We start from the raw sequence: 21,344 nt of genomic DNA, 5'->3' as shown, positions 1-21,344 counted from the left end.
TGGCCTCCGATCGAATGATTCTACGGGTGTTCGACGCCAGCTCATTGATTCGCACACCGCAGATTGTACCTATAGTACCTTGAGGGCCATTGTCATTATTGGTGGTACCTCTCGCGTCTGTTAACAGTTTTCATCATTGACTAGTAATCAGACGATGTTCATGCGTGTTCGACTTCAACTCATGTATTCACATGCTTGAACTTGTACTCTATTCGGGTCGAGATGGAGCGCAAGACCCTGGATTTTGTTTGTTGGGATCTAGGTTGTGATTTGTGGCTTATTATGATCATTACATGACTCATTCACTGGATGGCTGCGACCATGCCTGAGTCTATTTATCGATCCTCTCTGGATGGCTGCGCCCATACCTTGGATCTAGATTGTTATGTACTCTGTTACGGATGGCTGTGCCCATACCACATATATCATGTACTTGAGATATCAGTTGTACTTCTTTACGCAGGTTCTCCGGCGGCAGTGTTTTCAGTTACGCATGTTCTTGTAAAGCATTTCACCCCTCTCTCTCCCTCGGGCCTCATGCTTTAGGGGGCATCTGTTACACAACAATTTGTCACCATTTTTCACCGTCCCTATTACCCCTCACCCGCACACTAGAGGACCCATTCCGGGACCTATGAGAAGTGACATGACCTGAAACCACTTGCATCATATTCCTCTAAGTATGAGCTTCATATGCCCTGAAGACATCTCCTGCAGAATACCCATGAAAACAGCTCTTTTTGCATTAGCGCGGGTCCACAATTTACTGCCCGCGCCAATGAGGGAAATCCTCTAAAGAGGGCATGCTATTGGCGCTCTGTCTCAGAGTTGCACTCGCACCAACCGAATTGAGTAAAGTTTTCAACCAACAAGCTCCCGAAGGTTCTCCTTAACCCATTCACCAACTGAACCTATGTTGAGCTAGGATGGTTTGGCTTCGAATCTCCATAGAAGGGAAGTGGTTTGCCACCTTTCATGGAAGTTTCTAAGTGATAAAGCCTAATCCCATGAATAATGTGGTTGATCCTATCTCTTTCCCCTCTATCTATAAAAGCTTGTCTCAATGCCTTGAGCAAGCTAGTTCCAGCATAGTGATAGAGAATACCAGGAGTTCAAGAGTTTGAAGCTGCAAGAGCCTTCTTTGCACCCATAAGGCCAAATCTAAGTGAGGAGATTCTTGTCACCCAAGAGAGAGAGGCTTGTTTCCCATCCTAACAAGCTTTGCAAGACTTATGTAGCTGACTACCCAGCCAAAGGAGGATTTGACGTCAGAACAATGGTTGTATTCTTCTTTGTTATTTATCAATAATAGATGACTATCATTATGGTTCCACTCTCATTGTCTTATGATCGATGTTGAGTTATATCTTTTCTGACTGATATATAGTTGCATCTATTGGATTTTATGCTTGTATTTGTGTTGTTCTTTGCATGTGCAGGTGTCCAACCACGGAGATCGTAGGGATCATGATCGGCTGAGGCAAAGGAACAAGGGCGATGTCTCTTCTACGAATACTAGCGTTGGAATCCAAGTAGGTTCTCATCATCCACTTCTTATTTGCAATTAGGAACTTGCGTGGTAGCATTGTTTGATTGTTGCTAGACCCGGTCTGGGCTAGTAGGGATCGTTTTTTGTCCGCAGAGAGGATTTACCTCCACAACAAAGTGGTTTCTACCATGTTCGACTTCAACACATTCATTCACATGGATAGAATCGTACTATTTCGGGAAGTAGAAATCAAGACCCTGGATCTAGTTTCCACTATCTAGGCTGCGAGGAATTTTGTTGTTCATTATACAGTAGACTATTCATAAACAAATGGCTACATCCATACTGTGTCTACATATGTCTATACTTGTGATGTATTACAAGATCATTCCTATATCAGAGCAGTTTAGTTAGTTTTCTAGTCAGTTTTGATCTGAGTATGGGAATGCCTACCTTAGCGATGATATGATCTCACATATATATATTTTGTATTGAATGTTTTTATAGGTTCCAACCAGGCTCTCCAAAAGATGATCCTTGAAATGATAAAATACTTCACTCTTCTTAGATGACAAATACTATCTATTACAGACTTCGTACTTTAGGGGGCAATCTGTTGCACAAAATATTGTCACCATGACATTCTGCAATCAGTGTGAGTCTATCACCACTCATACTATCCTCCTATGCAAGTCTTAAACCTCGGCTCTTCATGTCAAGCCTTAAAAATGAGAGAAAGTCCTTGAAAATATCTAAAACTCTGGTTCCGCACTTTCTCTTAGCATTACCTGCGATCTCGCACCCCCTGGTCATGTCCCTTGTGGACCTGCCTGCTCTATCTCTAAAGGAAAGGGTGTAGACCCCTGTAAAAGTCAAAAAGGCACAAGCTTATTATTAAAAACTCACTATGGGTTAATTCTGTATGCTTCTAGAAGGAATCTTGAGGTGGCAAGTTCGCTCCTAGGTGGTTAGTGCATCCCATAATTAAAGGAGCTAACCCCTTGATGTGAAGAGCTTATCCCTTTGAAGGGACTCTATCCCTTTGAAGGTGGACCTAGTAACTTCCTTCATCTGCACTATAAAATGAGGCATTGGGCTGGTTGCTAGGGAGGTTAAAAGATAAATATTTTTTAGGGTAAATGCTGTTGGAATTTAGACTTCCTAATTGAGCTTGAGAGGAGATATTACATACCTTTTGATCTCTTTGGGAAGAGAGTGAAGCTTGTCAAAGTAGAGGAGATTCTTGCTGGACCCAGGGAGGAGCTTGTACAGCATCAAGGCACCAAAGTTGTAAAGTTCTTCTTTGTTTAAAGTTAATACAATCAAGTTCATTTTTCTCAATAAGCTGTCTTATATGGTTTATTTCATGAATTCCTTGATCATCATGATAAATATGATTTATTATATTGGCTATGCAGGTGTTATTTGATGTGTGCTTGTTTGTGTTTGCAGGTTCTTTAAAAGGAAGCTCATTTGGATGGTCGAAGCGTGGCTGCCACAAACTAGCGTTGGACTTGAGGTAGGGTCTAAAACATCTCTTGGCTTTTATTTATAAATCGCAATATTTGGAGAACGGTAGAATTTTCTTGTTTTTCTTGTCGCTAGATATCAGTAGATACTAGGGAGATCGGTCTTGTCCACAAGAACGATTTATCCAGCCGACAGGTGACTCGTCCTAGAGGAACAAGTGGTATACAGGGTAGCCACTAGTTACAACAATGGAGGAACTGATCAAAACATGTAATGGTCAAGAGGCTAGCTAATAAAACCACTCATTTTCGAGGTTCTTGAGGAAAGGAAACAAAAACCAAGTGAAATCATATGATCAGCCAAAGATATGGTGGCAATGGAATAAAACAACCAAGGCTCATCTAGCAGAAATCAGCCGATTAAAACAGCAATCATGAGATGTAAATTAGGAATGAGTTCATTTTTACACAAGCTTGAACCATGGAGAACTCTGCTTGGATTTAGTTTCATGTTTACACAAGCTTGAAACGAAAAACTATGTTTGAGATAAGTTTGCATGCCCCCGCCATAATGACTCAATTCGAGGTACATGGCCCCCAAGCTTCATTTCATTCAACTAAGTGGATGGAATGAAGATTCACTTTCAAGATCCAGGAAGGACTCGACTGGAATTTTATGAGATCTTAATCAAAGACTCGATTTGGAAAAGGGAGTTGTTTCATTTTTTAACAAGGTTAACACATTAAGAAAACTATCCTTCGACATTTGTTTCATTTTTTAACGAGGTAGATAGAGGAAAAAAATATCCTCAAACTCCTTGATTCATTTTTTAACAAGCTTGACATAAGACAAAGAACTATGTTGACACCCCTTGTTTCATTTCTTAATGAGCTTGACACAAGACAAGGAACTTTGTTCGAACACTTTGTTTCATTTTTTAAAGAGGTTGACACAAGACCAGGAACTATCCTCATCATGCCTATTCATTACCCATAAGAGAACATGTCTCCCAAGAGGTCTTCACTAGATAGAAGAACCATGCTCTGGGAGGAATACATGTCATTTGGTACCAAAGACAGATCAGGTTCCAATGCCCCTAGTACATAATGTACTATACCATCTGTGTGATCATCATCAAATGTGGATACGAAACAGGTAGCCACATAATTGACCTATGGCAGGGAGGGTGCTACTTGCAAACAAGAACCAATAGGGGACGATGGTTGCATAGGAGGTGCATGGTGACCAATGAACGACAATTGATCAATGGTCACTATTCTCCCTTCGTGTGGAAAACAAACCACACGGAAAAGTGAAGAAACAAGGGCTCCCATGACATAAACATAGTCACATCCAAGGAGAAGATTGAAATCTAAAGGACCTTGGAATACCATCACATCTATATATATGGTCTTCCCTACTGAAGTAATAGGGAACTTCAGAAGGATCCCTAAAGGTTGATTGGTTCCTCCAATGAAAGCCAACAGATTCTAGGTGACAAGCACAAGCTGTGGGGAACCCAAAAATTTCCAAGTAGTAGAAGAGATGATGATAACAGATGCATCTTCATCTAATAGAGTGCCATGTAATACCATATTATAGGCTTGGACTGTGATCTGGAAAGGCACATAAGATGGGAGGCGAAAAGCAATCAATTGACTCCAATCAAAAGAGACGGAAAAACTACTTGGTGGGGGTATCATATGATTGCTCCTATGCTCTGTAGGAATAGAATAAAGACTCTCCTAAACAACCAGGGCGGGAGGATCACTCTTTGATTCATGAGAATCTTAGGAGATGAGAAGAACATAAGCAATATGGTCACCACTCTCTTCGAGAACAGAGTGAACAACTGAAGGCAAAGCCAAGTCGACACTCTTTTTGACCAATGGTTTGTTGGGAACAAACACAAGAGAGTCATGCTCAAGAAGAGCCGGATAGGCAAGAGATGAATCCAAGCCAATCTCTTTACGAACTAGGAGAGGGTTAGAAGAAAACCTCTGATAACCAACAGGGAGTTGGGCCTGAGGAGCTGTAAGGTTTTCCAAAGCTTTGGATGCTTTATCCATAAGAGTACAAAGGTGAAGAAGATGCTCTCCTTCACACAACCTATAGGGAAATCTAATCTTCCCTTTCTTCTTACCATCACTAGCCGAGGGTGTAGCATTGACATGACCTCCAGAGGTCAACGGGGATGGTTGATTCAGGTCTTGAGACCATACCTTTAAGACTCTGGGAATGCCAGGACAGTCTCGAAGGAGATGGTCACCCTTACACATCTTGCAAGGGAATTTGACCTTCCGTGGAGGATCGGAAGGTTTGTTGATGGGAGGTGCATTTGGAGTAACAATTGCACAGTTGGCCTCTCTCTTATTTGTCTTCTTCTTCTTCATCTTCTTCTTCTTCTTCTTAGCCTCCTAGTTACTGGATTTCAAACTTTCACCAGGCAAAGTAGAAGAGGAGGGTGAAGAAATAGGGGAAGAAGGTGAGAGGTCAACCTTAGAATCAACATGATGTGGTTCAAATGAAGGAGATGGCTAGGCAGGGGTCGGGACACTCGGGACCACCGAGGTAGAAAATAACCAGATATGTAAACCAATGGTTAACCCAAGGAGGGACAACGTTGCCATATAAGGAGCACCAACATTTCCAAAAGAAGGAAAAAGACTAGGATTCCCATCCGAGGGGAATCCTTGACTATTATACTTTGGGAATGTTTCCATTGGAATCGACCCTAAATAATCACTAAGGAAGATAAATATAACCATGAATATTTTGTGGGTAGTTAATTTTTAGACACTGAAACAAAACTTTGCCTTTTCATATTTTAAGAGTCGAGAAAAGGACAAAAGGTGACTCTAGTCACTTTCAGAGTTAACGAGCTCGAAAGGACAAGTTCTTGATGATCTTTTAGATTTAAAGAGTCAAAAGGACCAAAATGACTGCTCAAGATAATCTAAGCAAAAGGATTACCAGGTAACCGTGAACTGTAGAATACCTCCTGGCGAACCGAGAAGTACAGGCAAGCAATCTCCCCAAATGTTGTGTTCGATGTATCACGTTTACAAGGCGCCCGACTCAGCTTCCTATGGATAAAGGATTGCAACCTAGTGGGGTCTCCCTTTATATACTCAATGGTACAAGGAGCACAAGTCCATACTAGCGTTGTCTAGTGCCGAAGCGAACGGTAGATACTAGGTTTTAAGGCGCCCGAACACATATCTAGCCTAGACCACTAAATGTGAGAGTTAAGTTTCAATGCTTCCTTAGTTTAATTCAATAAATTTAATGGTTGATCTTGAATTAGGTTTCAATTCCAAGACCCTACCACTGTCATTTGAAAAAACTCTTACATGCAACTATATGAGAAAAGAGATCTTTGTCTTCCATGAAAGTTAACACTAATTGAGAGATAGAGAACACACAATCAAAGAATAAAATATTTCACTAATAAATCTCCAAAATGCACTGAATCTTCATATCAAATGCACTTCAACTAGTCCTTTTAACAGTAAAGAGAATTCATTTCTTTTCCAATGCAAATGATGATGCAACTCTAGTCTTCAATGATGCTAACTAATGTAACATTGATTCAACAAACTAGAATTATGTATTTTTCAATGAAATGAGAAAACAAATCTTTCACAAACACTTCAATGAAACATTTCTGATACAATCAACCTTGAGAAAATGCAAAGAACAAAAGAGAATTCCTTCCAAACTAATGATTCAAAGACTCAACCAAAAACAAGATGAGAAATGTGATCTATGCCCGAAAAGAGATGCTCAAACACCAAACGAAACTTTTCAAACTTGTTAAATGGAATCAAAGCAACAAAAGGACTAATGAATGAAATGCAAAGAGAAACTTTGACTATTGACTTGACTTGCTGAGCACACAAAAAAGTGAATGGATGATGACCTAGATGCCCTAGGGTTACGAACCATCCAAGAACTCAAGAAACCAAGTGAAGAAAATGCAAACCAGACAAGCATACAAACCAAGCTAAAAGAGCTTTCTAGCCAAGGAGAACATAGTCAAAACAAGTTTAGAGATAGAAATCAAAAGGGCAAGACACACTGGCTATGATCTAGGGTAAACCCTGATCTTCACCTACAGGAATCGGCGCGACTTCCTAACTGACAACAAGCGCTAGATGGGGGTTGACACGACTATTTTTGAGAAAATCGCGTTGATCAACGCGACTGTCAGAAAAATAAATGGGTTGACCGAGGATTCAAGGAAAAAAATAAAAAAATTCAAAGTCTAGGACCAGACTTGCTACTGTAAATTTTAGGCTCATAGCAGTAAACTAGGAAGAGCAGAGAACACTAAAGGGAAACGGTGATACTAGAAAAGTTCACACAAAACCATAAAATGACAATCAATGAAACAAAAGGATTGGGCCCGTAATGGAGTTGCCAATTTGTGGTGCAGGTAAATTCTCAGTGCGGACACAAACAATTCCTCTAGCCCGTGAGAGAAGGTCTAGCCACAAACAAACAATTTATGGAAAATCTCCTTAAGCTAGAATCAATTAAGAGGGCCTATCTCTTAGAATGTTATTCTTCTTGGTGATGATCTTGCTTCCTCACTCCAGCTATCTTCTGTTTCCTTCCTTCGAATACCTGAAACAAGCAAACAATAACAACAACAAATGTGATAGGATACAATATTGTATCTAGCCTATTTAATAGGTCAAGGAACATTAAGCCATAAAGATTTAAAATGACACTTCATGTAGGAAATCAATCAATAGTTACATTTATATAAATCAGAAAGAGATTACAACCGGTGCCTTGACATTGTTAGTCTCCTCCGACGTATCCAGGTTCCCACACTTTTGCTAGCACTTCATGGATAGCCCCAACAATGGAAGTTTTAAGGTCTCTTTCCCTCTAGTCTCAAACCAAACCAAAACACAATATTCTCCCTCAAACATACACTAGAAATCTACAAGCTATAGAAGACTTGTTGATCATTCAAACTCACTCCAAACTAGTTTGGCTTGGGAAAATAGAGGTTTATATAGCTTGGATGGATGGGAGATGGTTCCTCTCATCATGGTAGAAGGTCTTATCTCTTGAGTTTGTTCCATCCTAATAGGGGAAAGGAGCCCAAACTGACTTCCTCGCCTCCATCTGGCCCAACCATCTACTAGACTTCCGTTATGAAGCTTCTAGACATGGAAACTTCGGATCCATATTTAAGAAACCTTCCAAAATAGGTTCAACGTGACTAGAAAAGGGCTCAGTCACTCCATACGATGCAAGGGCTAGTTTTAATCTCTATAAATCGGCGCAAGGAGGAAACTGGTGAGTAGCATCAGTCTTGTAAACTAGGATAAAAGGAAAATTCTTGGGAAATTATGCAAAGGGAAATTATTTTACTCATAAAGCGGGACATACTAGGAGTTTCTTCATGATGGGAAAGCATGTCAGGTTCACTGTAGAGGTCCTCCAGGATCATGGACGGGAGTACAGGAACAATGAAAAAATGTTGTGTAACAACTACCCCATTCTGTTGTGGGTTTTTCAATGTTGTCAACTCTAGTCGAATGCCTTCTTTTGCAAAGAAAAATTTTAAATTCATTCGATGCGTACTTACCTCCATTATCACTCCTAAGAGACTTCACCTTCTTGTCAATTTCTTTCTCAACCAGTTCCTTGAATTCTATGAACTTAGATAATGTCTCATATTTCTTCTACATGAAGAAGATCCAACACTTTCATGAGAAGTCATCAATAAAAATGACAAAATATTTGTGTCTGGAAATGGAGGCTATCGAGAAAGGTCCACAGACATCAAAGTGGATCCTTTGAAGCACTACGTGCACCTTTTTGTCTCGATCATGGAATGTGGATTTTGTGTACTTCCCAAAGGTACATCCTTTGCATACATCTTGATTCTCAAGTGCTCCTTTGGGGAGGCTTATGGTTATGTATTGCATGATACTCAGGGCACCATGATGCAAATGCCAAGTCGTTTGTGCAAATTTTCACCGACATCGCGGCTCTACACCTTTTCCACCTTTTTGCTTAATGCGTCACAACCTTCCACATATAGCTTATACAAGTTCTTCACACAAACCCCAATCTACTTCACCTGTCCCATGGCTATGTGTCTCAAGAATGAATTTCCTTTACTGAAGATTACATCATAACCATTGTCTTCCAAAACTACAATAGAGATGACATTTTTCTTTAGGTCCCGAATGAACATGACATCCTTGAGCCTGAGGGGGGAGCCTGACCCCCTCTCAAAGGTGACTGTACCAATCCGGTTCGAGTTATACCTTTCATCGTCCCCCATCTTGATGTGCATCTGCAAATTTTTTTCTTCCAGGTCACTGAAACTTTCTCTACACCCTTTCATGTGGACCAATGCACCTGAGTCCAAGTAGCACATGCTCCCCATCACTGTGTTGGTCATGCATGCTATTGTAACTTTTTCTTGTCAAGGAAAAGTTATGAAATTTTCCAAAAATGGAAGAGTTACGAAATTTTCCAAAAATGGAAGTTTATTTCCTTGTCAAACCCTTGGGAATATTCAAATTTTGGTGGCAAAATGCTTTTCATACAAGTCACTGGCTTATCGTTTAATGGTAATATTTTTAAATTTAAATAAATTTAATTTTATAAATATATTTTCATATTGTTACAAGTCTATTTGGGCACATCACTCCAAACATTCAAATCAGTACTTTTAGGGCTCATCAAACACTAATTCAATTGCTACATTCCCTAGACAAGTCATCACATTGAATGCCATCATTCTTGAGAGTTTCCTGGCTTGAAGACATCCTGAAATGACTCCTTGAGGGACTAGCACAGCCTTGGTAAGGGGAAAATGTGTTGCAGAGCACTTAGGCCCATTCAAGCCTACTTTGCAGAACACCTAGGCCCACTTTGACCTGTGTTGGGCGAGATTGAGCGAAATCTTCATAAGGTTCTGGGAATATTCCTACATTCTAGACCATTCTAGAATATTCCCACCTCTTATCCTCTCCTATGAGCTCGAAATTTGATAGGGAATGAATCAAATAACCTCCTATCCTCTCATCCCTTCCTCCATGGAAACTAATTCCCAAATTGGAAAGTCATTCAATGCCCAATTTATGACAAAACCACCTCCATTTCCCTGTAAATTGAACACTCATCATAGTGATCAGGGGCTAGACTTTGAAGAATTGTAAGGAGATATTGTTGGTTTGAGGTTTGAGATCATAAGAAAGTATTGTTATGCTGTCAGAGTGTTGTGCTTTTGGTGTGATGAAGGATGGACCTCAAGTTGGATGAGTGACATGGGATCAGACTTCTTTGGTTGTAACTCTTCCCTATACTTAATAAAATTGTTTACACCTTTTCCCATATTCTTGTCTTTATGTATGATGATTATATGTGTAAATGCTTTTGATTCCCTTTGCTTATAGTAGATAGATCTCTTGCTTTAATTGGTTTTTGTCCTTTGTTTATGATTGCAGGTATTGATCGAGCAAATTTAGTTCAAGGAGCAATGGGAGCTATTCAAAGGAGAAAAAGGGAAGCGAAAGATAACAAGTAGGTCCCTTGTCTTATTTATCTTCTATAGGAAAATTTTAAACTCTTTAATTCTGTTGTTCTAAGTGTAGCTACCCACTTAGGGAAATTGTGTTTATCTGTAGATGCAAAATTCCACATAACAAATTGGCGACTCCGTTGGGGAACGATCATCATTCTGGGTAGTTTATCTTCATCCTAGTACACCCTAGTAGACTTTACTTGCCTCCATTGATATTATTTCAGCCTTTTAGAAGTGTTTTTGGTAAAAAATTATGCTTGAATGTGCCTTGAATGCCCTCTCTGGCACCAACGTAGGCTTGCTCATGACAGAGTGCGCTGCAGAGCACCCTTGGCTTGATGACAGTGCTCTAAAGCACACTGTCTCCCATTCAGGGCTACGTTGATCCTCCTTAGGTCAAAAGTTCCACCTTTGGCTTGGTTTTTTCCAAATTTCCTTCAATTTTTTCTTGCTGAAGATCAAAGATTGTTGTGTCTCTGAAATCAATTTGTATTTCTCTTCCTATCCCTACTTTGGCCTTGATTGTTTAGTATTTCTTAAATTATTTCTTTATCATTATTAATTCATTGTCAAAGTTAGCTTATAGTCGATTAATATTTGTTGAAAATAAAGTGTCGTAAAGTCTTCATTTCTTTCGAAAAGGAACTATTGTAAAGTCTTCATTCTTGCAAAAAGATTGATTGATTGTATGTGCATTAGTTTCCTTTCGTTCATCTCAACATTAAGGGAATTGAAAAGAAAAACTTGCATCGTGCATTGAAAAGTTTGTGTGTGCTTGTAGGAATAGTTTAGGGAAATTGTATTAGATGTGCTCTATGCTCTTTGATTAAAAGAATCTGATTGCTCTATCCCTATTAGCTAAGGTTTTCATTGTTCAAGTTGAATGAAAAGAATTCTTATCATATTAGCTGCATTCTAGGAATTTCAGAAAACATCACGTGGTGAAATTGAAAGTAAAATTCTTAAGCAAGATCAACTTAACATTAATCTCAATTAACCTAATGGAGCATTGTCACCTAACACAAAACTTTTAGAGGTTCTAGGATAGAGATGTGTTCTGGAATCGTAAAACATAGCAGTTGCCGCTAACTTGTCTCCGATACATTCCGAGTGCATTCCATGTACATAAATATATCTTAGCTTGTCCACATACCTTCAGGTATATAGGGCGGTGTTACAGTACGTAAAGTATAAAGGAATGCTCTCACTGTGCAGTTTCACATTAGACAGAGCTAACACAGATTGGGCCTCCAAGTACTTTCAGGTATATATGGGAGGATTACATTAGGTTGCTATCCATCCTTAGGTAACCAAGTCGACCGCCTTGTACACTGCGATACATCGAACACAACATTAGGGGAGATTGCCTGCCCGTACTTCTCAGTTCACCGGGAGGTATTCTGCAGTTCATAGTTTCTTGGAAATCCTTTTGCCTAGCTTACTCCTTTTTGTTTATTTCTTTGTTGAAATAAAATCAATCAGCAATCATGGAGGAACATCAACCCTTACGCCGTCGTTTGCGAAGGACAGCGAGTAAACTGCCTTTACCGCATGAAGCTACACCTAGTCAGTCAAAACGGTATCATTTGATTGAATCCAGTACATCCCAAACTTTTGGTTCTTCATATGAATTACCAGAAACACCTATACTGGTAAGTACTGTGACTCCAGTTACTCCTACAACTACTGGTACATCTATTACTAAAGTGGAATCTCCACAATTACTTGAGGACACCAGAAGTGAACCTAGTGAAACGGTAACCCAAGTTGTCCAACAAGAAGTTGATTCTCAACCCAAAGTTGTTCAACAAGAAATTACTTCTAAACTTGAATATGTTCAACCAGAAGTTGATCCTGAACCTATCACCGTTCAATCAGAAGTTACTTCTGAACCAGATGTTGTTCAAGAATCCCAACCTGAACCTGTTGTTCTTTTACCAGAGCACTTGGATATTGAAGTTGAACAACTAGAAGTTGTTACCATACCAGAAGATGATCTACTGGTTCATCCTTAGACATCTATAACTGTCGAGACTTCCCCTTTACCTCAAGAACAAATACCGGAAATCTATTTCGGACCTGACGGTGAAATCCTTCCACCTGGTTTAATTGTTATTGAGGAGGAGTCTGAAGAAGACACTACACCTGGGACTCCATTTCATTTTGGAATTGGGCTTTATCTTTATCCTCATACTCCTCATTTTACTACTCCTTTTGATCTTGCTTATTTTCAAACATTTGTTGATTCTTTAGGACATTTATTGGGTCATTTGACTATGGCAAAGTCAACATCCCAGACTGTACCATCTGTTACAGTTGCGGCAGAATCTTCTGTCGTTACCTCTTCAATGTTTACCATGACATCTGAGTCACATTTGTATGGTGTTCCATCCATCCCACCGGGTTACCAATCTTTACCTAGAACCCACTCAAGTGTTGCTTCTAGCCCTTGGTCTTCACCCATGTCCTCTACAGGAATTTTATTTTGTTCTTCATTGACAGATATTGAATAGCTTGACCCATCAAGTCAACATCAAGCTGGTTCATCTGGTTATAAGTCCAATGCATCCGCTTTACACTGGATTACGCCCATACGAAGAACAATATGCATAATATCATGATCCTCCATTTTATGGGGGGCAACCATATGGAAGTATACCGTTGTCTTTAGGCCAGCCTGGAATGATTGTTTGTCAGTGGTAGCCAAAAATGCCCATTCAACCAAGGCTTTTGCATCCATAACAACCTATGCAATATGTCCCATCCATACCTACTATGCCTTTTGTTACAACTTTACCACAATCACAAGCTCAATTAGTTGTATCTCAACCTGTGCAAGTTTGTCCTTCAACCTCAGACCCCCAAGTTTTAGGTTTACAGATTCATCCTTCTCAGGTAGTTTTACAAGAACCGTTTGTGCCTGGAGTCCAACAACCTCAGGCCAGTTTACCTTTTACTGGAATGACTCATACTTACACTAGTTTAGTGTATTCACAACCTGGTCAAGCTTACATTGGTGGGAAACAACCATGGAAACCACAGTATCAATAGCAGCAATTCCAGCAATACCAAACTTATCCTAGACTTGGTCAACAAGCCTATGTTGGGTTTGGTCAACAACAAGTTTACCTAGGTCCTATTCAACAAGCCTATGCTGGGTTTGGACAACAGCAAATGTATGCTAGTGCCCAACAACCACCTTATACCGGATTTTCTCAACAAACTTACCCCTATCAAGGTTACCAACAATAGATGCCTTATGCTGGTATGCAAAGGCCTATTGCCCAGGAAATTCCATCTTACCCTGGTTATGCTCAACTTGACCTCAATAAATAGTTGCCTTTTGTTGCAACACTTGAATTACCAGATCTAAATTGTCTTACCAATGACCCAATTCTTTATGCACCTTGGTGGCCGATGATTCCTCATAAAATACCTTCCGATATTCTAAAATTCAATGGAAACCCTAGAGAATACTCATCCAACCATATTATGACTTTTCATTTATGGTTTTCATCAAACTCCCTAAATGATGATTCAGTTAGACTATGTATTTTCCAAAGAACACTTACTGGTCCGACTGTGCAGTGGTACATTGAATTACCACGAGCTTCTTTTGATAACTTTACATCCTTAGCTACCACATTTTTAACCCACTTCTAGTTACCCATACGATATGAAACTAGAATGGAACTATTGGCCAACTTTAAACAGACTACTACTACTCATATCTCTGATCATATTCATGAGTGGTGTCTTCGTCGTCGTCGTCGAATGGTCAAAACTTATGTTCCTGATCAACTTTTAACTAAGTGGTTAATAAAATCCTTGTTGTCATCTATCACTGAGGATGTGGCAAAAGGTGGAGTTGTTAATGAAGAGAATATAATTCCTCATGCCCAATATTTGGACTTGATTTATACACAGTCTGGCACGCTCTATGAAAAGATCCAGAATGCACCCAGACCAGCTTATATCGTTCCTCCACCACCATCGAGTAAGGACACTCATGCTGGAGATGGTTTGATTGGTTCTTCGAGCACACAAACAGCAGGTAGACCATCTAGTCAAACACTTTCCATTTCCAATCAAACTTCAAATGCATCTGATAACACTCTTGCTTTCAAAATTAATGCCGTGTCATCTGACAAAGGCAAGAATGAAAAGCAACCAAGAAGCAAGAAGAAGGGGGAAAATAAGAAGAAACAAAATAATCCCCCTCAAGAGAAATCATTTGATTCCTCTCCTTCAGCTAGGAAACCTCGTTACCCATGTTTAATTTGTAACGATGAGCACTTTACGCGAAATTGTCCTCACTGCTCTGAAGTCTCAAAACTTCTTAAGACTTATAGTACATTCACAGTGTTGACTGATCCTTTTCTGAACCTGGAGACACATATGGTTGCTACACATCATGCTCCCACTTCCCAAGTGCTTATGCTATCCACCTCTAAGCCTAAAATTGACGTTTTAGTGTCAACACGAAGTAAATATTATGGAAATCTACCATCATCATCGAATAACCAGGCCATTGATCAACCTAATACTTCGACTTCGACTTCATCTGATCCTATTCCATCACCTATTGCACTAGAGTTAACAATAAAATTGCCTAAGGGAGTTATACATAAATTAACATTTAACCCTCGAACTCGAGCAGAATAGAACTATAACATAGTAGAAGATTTGGTTCAGTCACCTTCTGCTATGTCAATGCTTGAGGTGCTTCAAAATTGTCCCTCCCAAAAGTAGGATTTATTGTTAGCAATTGGTGGAATCGATCCAAGGGATTCCAATCTTGTGGTTTTCAACCATGCGGGTTATACGCCCAGTTACTAGCGCAATTAGAATTCCTGATTCAAGTAAATGCCTTGAATAAACTTATTCACCAAACCATTATTGACAAGGGGGAATCTACTTGTATTATTTCAATGAATTGCTAGAAAACACTTGGATCGCCACCTTTGTCACGTTCACCAACAACATTAAAAGCTTTTGACGTTCACACATATATGCCTTGTGGAATTTTGAGTAATCTGCAAATTGAACTAGGGAGCAAAACAATAACTGCTGAAGTTGAGGTCGTTGATGAACCCCTTGACTACAACATTTTTCTAGGAAGACCATGGGTATATGCTATGGTTGTTGTGGTTTTGAAATACTTTCGTATGATTGCATTCCCTCATAAAGGCGGAATCACAGTTATTGATCAACTCGCCTTCTTCACCTCTAGTTCACAGACTACTCAAAGCATTCGGTTAGTTCACAGACCCCCGGTATCTCTTCAAAACATTGGTGTAGGTCTCTTCAAGGATTCTTCCCTAATGGGTACTTTTTCACTACCGTCACCATCACACATCCTAATTATGTTGAAATGGCTAAAGGATTTACTCGTCTGTTGAAAAAAGGAATACCTTCCATTGGGATCATGTTGCACAAGCTTCCTTTGATGCTCTTAAAGATACCTTGATTAGAGCGTCATTAATGTATTCCCCGAATTATCAAAACGACTACTTCTTGTATCTCGTCGCTGTAGATACAACCATTGTGATGGTTTTAGTCCAAGAAGAAGATGGGATTGAACATCCGATATATTATATGAGTCACAATCTCAATGATACAGAAGTTAAGTACTCTTACGTCGAAAACCTAGCTTTGGCTACTATTTGTTGAGCTGTGCAATAGGTATGTATTTAGTCTTGATTATTATTCTTTTCCTCCTTTCTTATCCATCTTATGCCATAATATAATAACAAATTGATAGGATTTTGATAAGGAATGAATAAAATAGCTCTTGATATGATTTGACCGACCAAACTAACTCTCGTTACTTTTTATGTAGAAAAACAACAGAAGAAACAGTTGTTGTTCCCAAGTCAGAACAACAAAAGCTAATCGAGGAAAATGAGATGCATCGAGTGCAGTCAAACAAAGGAACAAGTCAAGGAGATCAATGTGAGATAGAAGAATTGTCTAAAGATAGCATTTATTTGTGAATCCCTCAAGATCTCCTGATCCTGAGGGATCACATTTATCTTTTCCTTTTGACTATAAAAGAGAAGACCAAAGAGGGATCTCTCACCTTTTTACTTGGATTGTAATTTTAATTTACATAAGGGTGATTCGGTACCCTTTTGTTTAAGAAAAGAATAGCAAGAAACACAAGCTACCAACAAGACACAATCCCCAGTGGAGTCGCCAGTCTGTTGTGGGGGAAAGTATCCAACTCGGAATGACCCTAACTCACTCTAAGGGTGACAGTTCCTTAGCAACAGCTGAAAGCAAAACTATCTAAAGTTTCTTCTTTATGACATGCAAGAGATAAAAGGAAGAGATCCACTTACCGATGTCTTGCGCAAATGGTCGATCCAATCTCCTTTGATTGCCGCTTGCTCCCAGCTCCAAGTCTTTTCACGGGCCCAGCTACGCGAGATCCTGCAAATAAGACAAGAAAAGGAAACTACAAGAAGCATGCATGCATAACTGATTCAAGGATTAGCATAAATCAAATACGCAAGTAAGACAATACATCATTGAAACACATGCGAATAGAAGAACCTCAAAAGCTTTATTAATATATGGAAGTAAGGTTCAGGCGGTGATACAACCATGAGAGGTCCAATCCAGCATCACCTTCCCGACGGAGAGAAATCTCTTCTTCACCTCCCTCAAGCAACCACCCAATACTCTCAACTGCAAACCAACAGCAATTCTTTGCACTAAATTCCGGCCTCTCAGATCCCATGGGATGAGATCCTTATATAGAGTTTTGGAGTGAAGATAAGTCAGCTTGATGTGTGACTTGTTGTCCTCTTCAACTCCAATTGTTCTTCAGTTCTTCACTCGGAGTTTCTGTCTTCCACTTGGAGTTTTAGAAGCTCTTAACTCATCATTAGGCGAATCTTATCATCAAGTGTCTTTTTAGAAGCTTCCTGGGCACTGGCACTTTGAGAAAAAGATTCCTCCACATGTCCAAGTACGCCCAACGCAGGTAGCCTTTGTTCTACTTGCTATGCAACGCAGGTAGCCTTTGTTGTACCTGCTATGCAGCGCAGATGCCTAGTGGAGCAGCTGCAATGATCCAAAACTGACCTGTTTTTGAGTGTTTTTCAGTGGAGAACTGTTTTGCAGTGCTGTGGTTTGCTGACCTTGTTCCTCTAAGGGTAAGAACAACTTGTTTAGGGACTTTGGATCCCTCAGATTATTGACATTTCATGCTCTATGCTATAAGGCACAAAAATGTCTATAACAGTTGCCCCCTAAAGTATGAGGTCGTTTATCGGGTGAAATGCTTTATTAGGAGGATCCGAAGTTCATTCAATCGCCGGGAGGTGATCTGTAACAAAATACAATACAATACATTATCTTTTCATACTTTCTTTTCATGATCTAGCTGAGGCGGGCATTTCCCATGCTCAGCTTTATAAATACATTTGTTGTACATAAACAGACGATCGTCTGATAATAGACGGATAATTCTCTGCTTTTAATTATCATCCTTTTAGCAGGATGATCATCTGCTGCACATGTCTATGTCTTTATCTCCTGAATATATATCGCAGCCCGGATGGATGAAACTAGATCCGGGGTCTTCAAACTTGTCCGATCTTCACATTAGTACAAGTCGATCCATGTGAGAATTTCTTGAAGTCGAACATGGAAAGACATCGCTTGATTACCAGTCAATAATGTAAACTGTTAACAAGCACGAGAGGAATCACCGATAATGATGATGACCCTCAAGGTACTGCAGCACAATTCACGTGGTGTGAATATAGGATCTGACGTCGAACACCACGCAAAGTCTCCTGGTCGAAGGTCATTAATGTATACCTATCGCCGGGAGTGAGAAACTTGCCATTGAGGCATGCAAGCTTCAAAGTACTGAGGGGGTGTTCCTAGATCAACTTCTTGGATAATGAGCTGATGTCGACAAGAAGTGATCCGTCAAAGGAGGGCCCTAATGAATCCCACATCAGTGACACGGAACGGAGCTAGTGATGATTGGTGAAAACAATTTGTGAAATATGATTCAGGGTGGCGGTCATGGAAGGATGAAAGATGATGTATGGTAGTGGATGGGACCCGGTTGACACATTCTGAATGACATCTCTTGAACATATAACGACACTGATGTGATGGATCGGTAGCATTACCCCATGTATGGATGGTATGGCGAGACCATGGTGAAGGGACCGGTGAATGATAATAACCCAACCCGATATTTACGGAGGCAAAAGTGTCATGTTCAAGAGCGACTTGCTACCATTAAGCTTTGAGGTTCTTCCCAATTTTTCCCCAGTCATTTCTGACCAGTACCTCTTTATTTTTTGACAAGCTTGAGGAGGATAACATATGCTTGATCTATAACCTGCCCTTCGGGCAAGCCCATCGCTATGTTTTTAATGAGCCTAGCGATAGGGAAACTCGTTCTTGTCTAAGGACAAGTTTGTCACTATCTAATATTTTTAACGAGCCCAGCGACAAAGACAACTCGGTCCTTTTCACTTTTAGAGAGTCTGAAAAGTGTACATAAAGTAGACTCCAAGGGGTCCTTTTTCGTCATCTAATCCCTTAAGTCCGAAAAAGTATAAAACAATACAGAAGGGATGAATGTTCGATATCTTTATCGAGCCGAACTAGACAAGCGCTCGATCTTTTTGTGCACTAATCCCTCAGGTCCAAAAAGATTAAAATCTAGAGGAGGGATAGCTCTTCCGGTCCTTTTAACGAGCTGGAAGGCCAAAACTCGGCAAACTTTTCATATTTTACGAGTCAGTGAAAAGAGCTCAAAGAAGACTCGTCTTTTGAGGAACGAGTGATAAACAGGGATAGCAGCAGATTCCAGGTACAGGTTGGAATTTTCCAATCACGGCAGTATTACAAGGATGGCTAGGTGGAATCACTCTTCGCAGCTGTTCCCCAAAATAGGTAAACAATCAAGTGGATGTGAATGATCGGCCAAATGAGAAGTGGAGGTGATGGTGCACAAACACGACCAAGGCTTTTATGGCTGATGAATTTATGGTCTCAGATGTTTATTTACCGGTACTGGGTTCATTTTTTTTTTTAAAGAGCTTGAATGCGCCAAAAAACTGCTCAATCTTATGTTTATTTTTTAACGAGCATGAACTATGCGCTAAAACTGCTCGGTTCTTACGTTTATTTTTTAACGAGCATGAACTTTGCCAAAACTGCTCGTTTGATAAGATCAAATTCATATTTTACCATGACTGGCTTTTTCTTTTTCAGAGATAGTACTGTATCATCAATTGCTGCAACAAACTTTGTTAGAAACGGATAACATGAAGTAAAAATATTAATATTTCACTTCGAACTACGTAAAAAGCAATTAAAAGATGTTTTTACCCCTCATTTTACCATTTCATGTGCATTTGGTTTGTTGGAGCTTTGGAGGTGCCTCTTCCTCTTGATTTTTCACCAGCTGATTTCGGGAGATTCTGTGGACGATTTTCAGTGCCGTTTTCACCAGGTAGGAGCTAAACCTTAGCTCTATCTTTTCATGGTCTTATTTCTCAGTTTCATGCTTGTTTTCCTGCCCCCATGAGCCCCTGGGGTTTCTCTAGGGCGCTCTGCCATCAGCGCAGGTGCCCTATATCGAAACCTGCGTTGGGGCCTTCATTTTCAAAGGCAGTTTGTTCCCTAACGCAGGTAGACCCTTCTCTACCTGCGTTGGGCGCAGAAAACTTCTTGGTTGCACAATTTTTCATGAGATTTTTGCCATTTTCTTCACTGAGTCAGGGATCTTACTCCTCCTCTTGTTTGTTTTGTAGAGTTTATTGGAGCAGAATGACTCTTATGTGGCGAGATCGAGAGCATGAAGAGGAGGACATGATTGCCCTCCATGATCCTGTTACTGTGAGCGCGTTGCGGAACTGTGGCTTGCTAAAATTCTTCCGCATATCTAGCATGAGGGCACAGATACGTTTACTGCAGTACCTTCTTGATGCTTGGGATCCTGTTAACCAAGTGTTCCAGATTAGGGGCAAGTCCATTCCTTTGACCATAGTGGACATCTACTTCTTGACTGGTTTGTCAAGGCGGGGTGCCCCCGTTTCCTTGTCCGGTTCGGCCCGAGGGAGTGATTCCGTGAAAGATTATATCCGTCAGTATTGCAAGGAGGGATCTCAGCCGAGCAGAGACGGCAAGATTTCTATCTGTGATGTCACTGACAGGTCTCTCAGGTCTATTCTGTACACGATTTGTAGGATGGCCGGCAGTGCATCCCCTCATGTTGCCAACAGGTCATATGTGCAGCACGCCCTGGAGTGTCTTCAGCCGAAAGTTTTTAACTGGTGTGATGCAGTATTAGTTCAGATGAAAAACCAGTTGACCAAAGTAAAGGACGGGAAACTAAAGAATTTTGGCTTCGGTTCATTTTGACTGCCTTCACTTTGGAGAAGATACCCCTGATGCAACCTCAGTACATTATTCTCGACTTGCCATCTCCTACTGAGCCACGCATGCAGAGGTGGGTTGACCACATGGCTAGGCATGCGGGTCAATCTAAGATTACTTTTACTGATGCCTTCTTTAGGTGGTTTGAGCGGCAGGATATGGCTTTTCCCGAGTATCCATATATTGGCATGGACTTCCGAGGTGATCCGGATTTGGTACTACCGGATGGCGAGCAGTGGGGTGATCTTGGTAAATATTTTGACCTTATCACTGTTTACTATTTTTTATTTATAATGTCCTTGTGCTTTACTCTATCAAGACTCTAATCAAACTCATGTGCGCATGCAGATGTGGGCCCTGTCCGTCCAGCAGTTCGTCCGAGAGCTCCGGCCGCTGCACTCCTGG

This window comes from Pinus tabuliformis, chromosome 6 (genome assembly GCF_031772625.1).
Source record: "Pinus tabuliformis cultivar Carrire ecotype Pingquan chromosome 6, CPIR1, whole genome shotgun sequence".
Taxonomy (NCBI): Eukaryota; Viridiplantae; Streptophyta; class Pinopsida; order Pinales; family Pinaceae; genus Pinus; species Pinus tabuliformis.
The sequence above is the reverse complement of the archived record's forward strand: the minus strand, read 5'-3'. Positions refer to the sequence as shown.